This window comes from Periplaneta americana, chromosome 7 (genome assembly GCF_040183065.1).
Source record: "Periplaneta americana isolate PAMFEO1 chromosome 7, P.americana_PAMFEO1_priV1, whole genome shotgun sequence".
Taxonomy (NCBI): Eukaryota; Metazoa; Arthropoda; class Insecta; order Blattodea; family Blattidae; genus Periplaneta; species Periplaneta americana.
In genome coordinates this window covers 171369069-171381196 of record NC_091123.1, presented here as the reverse complement: position 1 = coordinate 171381196, position 12128 = coordinate 171369069, and the positions used below count along the sequence as shown (strand labels likewise).

Genomic DNA, 12128 nt, shown 5'->3' with positions numbered 1-12128 from the left:
AGAAAGATCATGGAACTTGCCTCAGGTGAATACAAATCCACTTGAAACATTAGGTATGTTCTAAGTATGGTGAAAAGGCATTGTTATGACTGCTATTGTGTTTAGATAGCTTGCTGGTTATATCACTGTGTAGTAAACCATGCAAGTCCGCTTGATTTTTTCTTTAAATTGGTAATATAAATAATGAAACTCGATACAATATTCAGTGTCAAGTTATGTTTTATTACATATCAGTAGTACAGTACACGTGTTACGTGAGCAAATTTTATTTTAATGTCGTTTACAGATGCATTCGTTATTTTCACACGCATCAGCAAAAACACCACCACAGTAGCTCCAGCAATCATATTTACTCAAGCAATCCGCTGTAAAAGAAAAAGGAGTTCTTTTTAATAATATTAATCTCACAATTCAAAACGTTGATATGAAAGGAGGCTTATTTTGTAATATTAATGTTACAATTCAAAACGTTGATATGAAAGGAGACTTATTTATTATTATGAATCTCACAATTCAAAACGTTGATATGAAAGCAGGCTTATTTAATAATATGAATCATAAAATTCAAAACCTTGATATGAAAGGAGGCTTATTTAATAATATGAATCATAAAATTCAAAACGTTGATATGATAGGAGGCTTATTTAATATTATGAATGTTACAATTCAAAACGTTGATATGAAAGGAGGCTTATTTATTATTATGAATCTCACAATTCAAAACGTTGATATGAAATGAGGCTTATTTAATAAAATGAATGTTACAATTCAAAACGTTGATATGAAAGGAGGCTGATTTAATAATATGAATGTTACAATTCAAAACGTTGTTATGAAAGGAGGCTTATTTAATAATATGAATCATAAAATTCAAAACGTTGATATGATAGGAGGCTTATTTAATAATATGAATGTTACAATTCAAAACGTTGATATGAAAGGAGGCATATTTAATAATATGAATGTTACAATTCAAAACTTTGATATGAAAGCAGGCTTATTTAATAATATGAATCATAAAATTCAAAACGTTGATATGAAAGGAGGCTTATTTAATAATATGAATCATAAAATTCAAAACGTTGATATGATAGGAGGCTTATTTAATAATATGAATGTTACAATTCACAACTTTGATATGAAAGCAGGCTTATTTAATAATATGAATCATAAAATTCAAAACGTTGATATGAAAGGAGGCTTATTTAATAATATGAATCATAAAATTCAAAACGTTGATATGATAGGAGGCTTATTTAATAATATGAATGTTACAATTCACAACTTTGATATGAAAGCAGGCTTATTTAATAATATGAATGTTACAATTCAAAACGTTGATATGATAGGAGGCTTATTTAATAATATGAATGTTACAATTCACAACTTTGATATGAAAGCAGGCTTATTTAATAATATGAATCATAAAATTCAAAACGTTGATATGATAGGAGGCTTATTTAATAATATGAATGTTACAATTCACAACTTTGATATGAAAGCAGGCTTATTTAATAATATGAATCATAAAATTCAAAACGTTGATATGATAGGAGGCTTATTTAATAATATGAATGTTACAATTCACAACTTTGATATGAAAGCAGGCTTATTTAATAATATGAATCATAAAATTCAAAACGTTGATATGATAGGAGGCTTATTTAATAATATGAATGTTACAATTCACAACTTTGATATGAAAGCAGGCTTATTTAATAATATGAATGTTACAATTCAAAACGTTGATATGAAAGGAGGCTTATTTAATAATATGAATGTTACAATTCAAAACGTTGATATGAAAGGACGCTTATTTAATAATATGAATGTTACAATTCAAAACGTTGATATGAAAGGAGGCTCATTTATTATTATGAATCTCACAATTCAAAACATTGATAGGCCTATGATAGGAGGCTGATTTATTATTATGAATCTCACAATTCAAAACGTTGATATGAAAGGAGGCTTATTTAATGATATGAATGTTGCAATTCAAAATGTTGATATGAAAGGAGGCTTATTTAATAATATGAATGTTACAATTCAAAACGTTGATATGAAAGGAGGCTTATTTAATAATATGAATGTTACAATTCAAAACGTTGATATATAAGGAGGCTTATTTAATAATATGAATGTTACAATTCCAAACGTTGATATAAAAGGAGGCTTATTTAATAATATGAATGTTGCAATTCAAAACGTTGATATAAAAGGAGGCTTATTTAATAATATGAATGTTACAATTCAAAACGTTGATATGAAAGGAGGCTTATTTATTATTATGAATCTCACAATTCAAAACGTTGATATGAATGGAGGCTTATTTAATAAAATGAATGTTACAATTCAAAACGTTGATATGAAAGGAGGCTTATTTATTATTATGAATGTTACAATTCAAAACGTTGATATGAATGGAGGCTTATTTAATAATATGAATGTTACAATTCAAAACGTTGATATGAAAGGAGGCTTATTTATTATCATGAATGTTACAGTTCAAAACGTTGATATAAAAGGAGGCTTATTTAATAATATGAATGTTACTATTCAAAACGTTGATATGAAAGGAGGCTTATTTAATAATATGAATGTTACAATTCAAAACGTTGATATAAAAGGAGGCTTATTTAATAATATGAATGTTACAATTCAAAACGTTGATATGAAAGGAGGCTTATTTAATAATATGAATGTTACAATTCAAAACGTTGTTATGAAAGGAGGCTTATTTAATAATATGAATGTTACAATTCAAAACGTTGATATGAAAAGAGGCTTATTTAATAATATGAATGTTACAATTCAAAACGTTGATATGAAAAGAGGCTTATTTAATAATATGAATGTTACAATTCAAAACGTTGATATGAAAAGAGGCTTATTTAATAATATGAATGTTACAATTCAAAACGTTGTTATGAAAGGAGGCTTATTTAATAATATGAATGTTACAATTCAAAACGTTGTTATGAAAGGAGGCTTATTTAATAATATGAATGTTACAATTCAAAACGTTGATATGAAAGGAGGCTTATTTATTATCATGAATGTTACAGTTCAAAACGTTGATATAAAAGGAGGCTTATTTAATAATATGAATGTTACAGTTCAAAACGTTGATATGAAAGGAGGCTTATTTAATAATATGAATGTTACAGTTCAAAACGTTGATATAAAAGGAGGCTTATTTAATAATATGAATGTTACTATTCAAAACGTTGATATGAAAGGAGGCTTATTTAATAATATGAATGTTACAATTCAAAACGTTGATATAAAAGGAGGCTTATTTATTATCATGAATGTTACAGTTCAAAACGTTGATATAAAAGGAGGCTTATTTAATAATATGAATGTTACTATTCAAAACGTTGATATCAAAAGAGGCTTATTTAATAATATGAATGTTACAATTCAAAACGTTGATATGAAAGGAGGCTTATTTAATAATATGAATGTTACAATTCAAAACGTTGTTATGAAAGGAGGCTTATTTAATAATATGAATATTACAATTCAAAACGTTGATATGAAAAGAGGCTTATTTAATAATATGAATGTTACAATTCAAAACGTTGATATGAAAAGAGGCTTATTTAATAATATGAATGTTACAATTCAAAACGTTGTTATGAAAGGAGGCTTATTTAATAATATGAATGTTACAATTCAAAACGTTGTTATGAAAGGAGGCTTATTTAATAATATGAATGTTACAATTCAAAACGTTGATATGAAAGGAGGCTTATTTATTATCATGAATGTTACAGTTCAAAACGTTGATATAAAAGGAGGCTTATTTAATAATATGAATGTTACAGTTCAAAACGTTGATATGAAAGGAGGCTTATTTAATAATATGAATGTTACAGTTCAAAACGTTGATATAAAAGGAGGCTTATTTAATAATATGAATGTTACTATTCAAAACGTTGATATGAAAGGAGGCTTATTTAATAATATGAATGTTACAGTTCAAAACGTTGATATAAAAGGAGGCTTATTTAATAATATGAATGTTACTATTCAAAACGTTGATATGAAAGGAGGCTTATTTATTATCATGAATGTTACAGTTCAAAACGTTGATATAAAAGGAGGCTTATTTAATAATATGAATGTTACTATTCAAAACGTTGATATGAAAGGAGGCTTATTTAATAATACGAATGTTACAGTTCAAAACGTTGATATAAAAGGAGGCTTATTTAATAATATGAATGTTACTATTCAAAACGTTGATATGAAAGGAGGCTTATTTATTATCATGAATGTTACAGTTCAAAACGTTGATATAAAAGGAGGCTTATTTAATAATATGAATGTTACTATTCAAAACGTTGATATGAAAGGAGGCTTATTTATTATCATGAATGTTACAGTTCAAAACGTTGATATAAAAGGAGGCTTATTTAATAATATGAATGTTACTATTCAAAACGTTGATATGAAAGGAGGCTTATTTAATAATATGAATGTTACAATTCAAAACGTTGTTATGAAAGGAGGCTTATTTATTATTATGAATCTCACAATTCAAAACGTTGATATGAAATGAGGCTTATTTAATAAAATGAATGTTACAATTCAAAACGTTGATATGAAAGGAGGCTTATTTAATAATATGAATGTTACAATTCAAAACGTTGATATGAAAGGAGGCTTATTTATTATTATGAATCTCACAATTCAAAACGTTGATATGAAAGGAGGCTTATTTAATAATATGAATGTTACAATTCAAAACGTTGATATGAAAGGAGGCTCATTTATTATTATGAATCTCACAATTCAAAACGTTGATATGAAATGAGGCTTATTTAATAAAATGAATGTTACAATTCAAAACGTTGATATGAAAGGAGGCTGATTTAATAATATGAATGTTACAATTCAAAACGTTGTTATGAAAGGAGGCTTATTTATTATTATGAATCTCACAATTCAAAACGTTGATATGAAATGAGGCTTATTTAATAAAATGAATGTTACAATTCAAAACGTTGATATGAAAGGAGGCTTATTTAATAATATGAATGTTACAATTCAAAACGTTGATATGAAAGGAGGCTTATTTATTATTATGAATCTCACAATTTAAAACGTTGATATGAAAGGGGGCTTATTTAATAATATGTATGTTACAATTCAAAACGTTGATATGAAAGGAGGCTTATTTAATAATATGAATGTTACAATTCAAAACGTTGATATGAAAGGAGGCTTATTTATTATTATGAATCTCACAATTCAAAACGTTGATATGAAAGGAGGCTTATTTAATAATATGAATGTTACAATTCAAAACGTTGATATGAAAGGAGGCTTATTTAATAATATGAATGTTACAATTCAAAACGTTGATATGAAAGGAGGCTTATTTATTATTATGAATCTCACAATTCAAAACGTTGATTTGAAAGGAGGCTTATTTAATAATATGAATGTTACAATTCAAAACGTTGATATGAAAGGAGGCTTATTTAATAATATGAATGTTACAATTCAAAACGTTGATATGAAAGGAGGCTTATTTAATAATATGAATGTTACAATTCAAAACGTTGATATGAAAGGAGGCTTATTTAATAATATGAATGTTACAATTCAAAACGTTGATATGAAAGGAGGCTTATTTATTATTATGAATCTCACAATTCAAAACGTTGATATGAAAGGAGGCTTATTTAATAATATGAATGTTACAATTCAAAACGTTGATATGAAAGGAGGCTCATTTATTATTATGAATCTCACAATTCAAAACATTGATAGGCCTATGATAGGAGGCTGATTTATTATTATGAATCTCACAATTCAAAACGTTGATATGAAAGGAGGCTTATTTAATGATATGAATGTTGCAATTCAAAATGTTGATATGAAAGGAGGCTTATTTAATAATATGAATCTCACAATTCAAAACGTTGATATGAAAGGAGGCTTATTTAATAATATGAATCTCACAATTTTTAAACGGTGATATGAAAGGGGGCTTATTTAATAATACGAATCTCACAATTCAAAACGTTGATATAAATCACTATATCTTACTAACAATTGGCTTTTAAAAAACTCGGAGATTCATTGCTATCCTCACTTAAGCCCGCCATCGGTCTCTAACCTGAACAAGATTAAACCAGTCCCTAGCTAGCATCATATCCCATCTCTCTCGAATCCATTTTTACATTAACTTCCACCTACGTCTCGACCACCCCAAAGGTCTTTATCCTTCAGATCTTCCAACTAACAAACTATATGTATTTCTGAATTTACCCATTCATGCTATATGCCCTGCCCATCTCAAACATCTGGATTCAATGTTTCTAATTATATTAGGTTTTTAATACAATGCGTACCAACCACTGTAACTTTTAATTTATTTCAATTTTTTAAAGGTCCCTTGAACTATAAATTTAATAGATTTCTTCATGTATTGTTTTTATGATTGTTAATTATAAACACTGGACTTCGATGAAGGTATTACTGACTCACCTTTAGCGAGGCTCGGGGCAGCAAGCGTCTGAAACAAAATTTATAAAAGAGCAAGATAATACAACGATATAATATGTGGTTATAACAATTGTTAAAGAGCCATATCTGAGTCATGTTATACTGTAAATGTTTTAGAGTACACGCACTTTACCAAATTCAGGATATCACTTTTAATTTAGTGAATACAAATATATTGATATAGGTGTACCGCAAGGAACAATTTTGGGACCTATTTTACTTCTAATATATGTTAATGATCTGCTAAATATAAATTCAGAAAAATTTAATGGATCTATATATTCATATGCGGATGATACAGTAGTTATTTTCAGTGGTTTTTCTTGGCAGGAAGCATATAGAAATGCTAATATAGATGCTAACTTTATTAAAAAATGGCTTAATTCCAACTTCCTTTCTTTAAATATATCTAAATCAACTTTAGTTCCTTTTTCGTTAACAGCTGCCAGTGTTCAAAATTTAAAATTTAGCGATAAATTTAGACTAATAATGCACAGTGAAAATTGTTTAGATCCCAAAAGTTGTAAATGTCCACCTTTGAAAGCAGCCACGTATGTCAAAATATCTGGGTATCATTATTGATCAGAATTTAAAATGGCCTCATCACATTACTTATCTTTGTAAGAGACTTCGTAAAACAATTTATAGATTCGTTAATCTTCGATGCTACTTACCTATTAGAGTTCTACGAAATGTTTATTTGGCCATTATTCAGTCTATCATTCAATATGGTATAATTGTTTTAGGGTGGAAGTACAAAAATTAATCTTAGTCCGTTAAATTTACTACAAAAACGAATAATTAAAATTTGTTTGAAGAAACGTTTCGATTACCCAACTAAATTAATTTATTCTGAATTTAATGTATTTAATATTGAACAAATTTATAAGTATACGCTGTTAAAATTTTATCATAAAAATCGTAATAAGTTTGTATTACAGACACATAATTATGACACAAGACGAAATATTAATTCAACATTAGTAGAACCTAAATGTCTCACATCTGCTGGTCTAAAGCATAGCATAAATTTTGGCCCTCGGTTGTACAATGCTTTAACTAAATTACACCCAGGACTTCTAACATGTAACCCACTAACATATAACAAGAAAATTAGAAACGTGTTAATATCTTCAATTTGATTAAATAAATTTATAGCCTATGTGTACGAATTAATCAACCTATATTATATTTGTATTCTATAATTTTGAAATATATATTAGTCCTACTTTTCACGTGCGATATTATTCTTCTCTAGTGTTAATATTATATTATATAATTCCATTGCCGCTGTAATTATATTTTAGTTCCTATTTTATTTTACTTATTTATTTATATTATTATTATTTTTTATTTTAATATTATATCTGAACTGCGACCGAGCACGAGCGCTGCTCATTCGGTCTCAAATTTTGTTAATACTACTGTATCTTCTTTTTATATTGCTTGTATTATTTTATTTGTATTTCTCTTCGTTTGTTTTGTAATTATATTTCTTTATTCTGTATATTTGAATTTAAATAAATAAATAAATTGTTTGGCCATATTAATTTCAATAATTATTCATCACCTTTCCGTTTTCAGAGTAAGTTACTTTATTTATAATAATTATGATTTTCTGAGAAAAGACTAATTGCGAATGGGCCATTCATTATATGAGCCGTTTAGAGCGAAAGTGGTGTAAGTCAAAATTGTGTAATGAGGTTTAAAGTAAAAATTCTATAAAACACAGCGCAAAGTAGCAATTAATATGTCCTTCTTGCTATCCACTGACTATTAATAGGTTAGATAAATTGAATATTAATTGCTACTTTGCGCTATATTTTACAGAATGTTTTCTTTAACCCTCATTACCCATTTTTGACTTACACCACTTCTGCTCTGAACGGCTCATATTATAGCGAATTTTGAATAAAATTGATAATTGAGTATTGTTTTAATTCATCTTCACACTTATTGTTATGATACATGTGACATTCCAATCTTCAACAGAGGAAATTCTCTTCAAAATATGTGACTGGTTCTCAGTCAATAAATTGGTATTAAATTGTAACAAAACTAACATTATTCAATTTAAATCCTGTCCAAATTCAACGTCGCAAATTTCTAGCGCAATAATTAATAATAGATCACTATTAGAAACAACAACAACCAAATTTCTTGGCTTAAAAATCGATAATGTGTTAAATTGGAAAAATCATATTGAAGAAATTACCCCCAAACTAAATTCAGCTTGTTTTGCTATTAGATCTATGCAAAAGATAGTAAATATCAATACCGTAAAAACAATATACTTTGTATACTTCCACTCGGTAATGAGTTTTGAAATAATTTTCTGGGCAAATTCCACAGATAGCAACAGTATATTTCTACTACAATAAAGAGTAATTAGAATAATAGTAGGTGCCAAATCTAGGGAATCGTGTAGGGCTATTTTCAAAAAACTACAAATAATGTCCATGGTTTGTCAGTATATCTTTTCATTAATAATCTTCCTCGTATGTAATCGTGAAAACTTTGTAACTAATTCAACAGTTCATAGCATAAATACAAGTCAAAAAAATTACTTTCATACTCCATCGGCAAGTCTATCGTGCTATCAAAAAGGAGTGCGTTATATGGCAGTAAAAATGTTTAATAGCCTCCCTATCGATATAAAAAATTAAACTCAAAACATAAAATTATTTAGGGCCAAATTAAAGAAGTACCTAATTTCTCACGCCTTCCATACTGTAGGTGAATTCATGACATTCAATAACACTTCATGAAACTGATACTAAAACTTTGTGTTGTACTAGTAGACTACATAGTAAATCACGTCTGTATATATTTCATCTAGACTGTGACTATAAATTAAGATTTTATAATGGTATTAAGTTTTTTTACTTCTTCCATATTCTAGCTCTAAGCATGTATGAATGCCATGGAATGTTAATAAATACAATACAATACAATACAATACTTCGAAACAAGAAAATTGCCGTGCTTACAAGTTTGAATAAAATTAATGTAATTTAAAAAAAATGTTACCATTATCACGAATAGAAATCCAAAAAGGAACACCAAACAATGAGAGGTCGACATTTTACAGTGGCTAGTTCAAGTCACCTGCAATTAATAATTCAAAGTACTTACATCAATCAGTAGTTAAACACAATGTTTTTCACCACATACATTACATAAAAATCTTATCATTAATGTATTTTTCCTGATTGCAGAGTTCACATATTTACAGTAGCCAAGTATTCACTTTATACAGACTAAAAAGAATGCATCTGTTTAAATCTGTAAAATAAGGTTCAAGGTGGAATGCTAACTTATTTCAAACGATATACAGAATGTTTAAAAAAGTATCCAATATTTTAAGAGGTGATAATATGCATCAAAACAAGAAAAAAAGTCTGATAAACATGGGTCCTACAACACATACTTTCTGAGATCTGAACACTTATTCATAGGAGGAGCTCTATGTGACATCCATTTATGGCAATGCATTTTTCTGCCCTACAGTACAGAAGGCTACCAGATAACCATACCGTAGTTGGCACCCCTGGCATGGAATAATGATACGTTGCAAGGAATACTGAAAACAAAAATCTCGTGCGGATATGAGCGGGGTTCAGCAGAGATGGTGTTATGAATTTTCGTAATCAGCATGTGTGGACTGATGAAAATTCCCATGCAGTTGAAGAAATAAGGCACAACACCGAATCTCAGTCAACGTGGGTACCCGTTCTTGGTGATAGATTAAGAGCCATACGTGCTACCACAGAGATTAACTGGGGATCGTTATCAGGACTTTGTTATTAATGTATTGCTTACCTTGCTGGAGTATGTGCCATGTCAGCAAAGACTACAGATGTGGTTCATGCTTGATTGCACACCAGCACATTTGTTCCGCAATGAGCGTGAACACCTGATGCTGAAATTTCAGGACCGCTGGATTGATTCGGGAAGCCCCACACCTTGGCCTGCCCGTTCCCCAAATCTAAATTCCCTAGACTTTTGGTTATCAAGAACAACCAGGTCAATTTCAAAGATTGTGTGATTTCTTACGCCGAAGGACAGAGGAATGCACTGCCATGAATGGACGTCACATTGAGCACCTCTTATGAACAAGTGTCCAGATCTCAGAAAGTATGTTTAGTAGGACCCATGTTTATTAGACATTATTTTTCTTGTTTTGGTGCATACTAGCACCTCCTAAAGTATTAGATACTTTTTTAACGCCTTGTATTTGAATAATATGAGAAATATATTTTCTATAACTATAAATTGCGAGTTTCTACTTGTGAAATCTTTCGTAAAACACAAAAGACATATACATTTGAAACTGAAATTATTATGAATGTACGTGTATTATATATTTCCTATATTTCATTAAGAAATACTGATTTCGTGTATCTTTACCTCACTGGATATAAAGACAGTCCCGTGCTACGTCGTCGTGGTCTAGGTAGCCTTGTCAGACTTCTGTGTACGTCTAGGAAGTTGCGAGCTTCTATTTATTTGCATATGATTGCGAGGATTGGCAATGTTACGGCGGGTATTTGGTTTGACGCAAGAGAACTGAGCGCGCAGGATGAAGGGGAGGGAAGTGTTGTGCAAATATGAAATATCACTACAAACTATGCATACAAATGACTGCATAATGCTTGGACTAAGAACACTAATACTTATACAGGGCTATTCAAAAAGAAGGAGCAGATTTAAAATATTAATATCTTCCAAACTATAAAAGATAGAAACACAATTCCAACGTTCCTGGACAGACGAAAGTTTAAATTTTGAACAGTCCGGGTAGAAGTTCCAATCACGGCCGCATTGGCGCTGTTGCTTGTCATGCGCGGCCGCATTGGCGCTGTTGATTGCAGTGTTAAGGCCAATGTCAGGCGTAGGGGGGGATAAAAACACGGTCTTTTACGTAACCCCACAGATAAAAATCACAAGGAGTGAGGTCTGGAGACCTGGGAGGCCAACGGCGATGAAGTTTGATCTCCTCCTCTTCCAATCCAACGTCCTGGAATGGTGTCATTGTTGTGGTCGTCAGGAAAAAATGCTTGCAATAACTGCAGTTTGTACGGTTTCATGTACAGACGGTGTTTCAGAACTCGCCATACCATTGGTTGAGGAATGTCCAGTTCTCTGCTTGCTCGTGTTGTGGATTTTTTGGGCTCATTTCGTAAACTGTACGAATACGCTCGACATTTTCATTCGATGTGCGTGGACGTCCCGTGCTTTTCTGTTTGCAGATGCAACCATCTTCTACGAATGTTCGATGCCGCTGGTGAATCTGCTTATGACGAGCCGGCAGTTTATTAAACTGGCGGCGAAAAGCACGCTGAACTTCAATAAAGGACTCTAGTTTTGCTAATTGCAGCACACAATAGTAATATACGTTACAAGAGCGGTATGTTGACGTTTTCATGGTCCAGGAAAAGATTGAAAAAGCGAAACGTAGTTGAGCTTTTTTAATTTCCGAGAACATGAAAACAAACATACCGCTCGTGTATCGTACATTATTTTGTGCGGAGATCGTTTATTACATACCTGAAAGACGAATTTCTAATTAGTTGCAATAAAATCTCCATCTTGGTTTCTGT

The 12128-nt window shown here is 29.9% G+C and overlaps 1 long non-coding RNA gene across 1 annotated transcript; it reads right to left on the bottom strand.

The window, feature by feature from the left end:
* Positions 1–201: 201 nt before the first annotated feature.
* LOC138703715 (uncharacterized) lies at positions 202–11072 on the bottom strand. The gene is made up of 4 exons (XR_011333240.1): positions 10936–11072; positions 9556–9633; positions 6508–6535; positions 202–365 (listed from the first exon to the last, which is right to left on the bottom strand). It is a non-coding gene; the product is annotated as an uncharacterized lncRNA (long non-coding RNA).
* Between the last annotated feature and the right edge of the window lie 1056 nt (positions 11073–12128).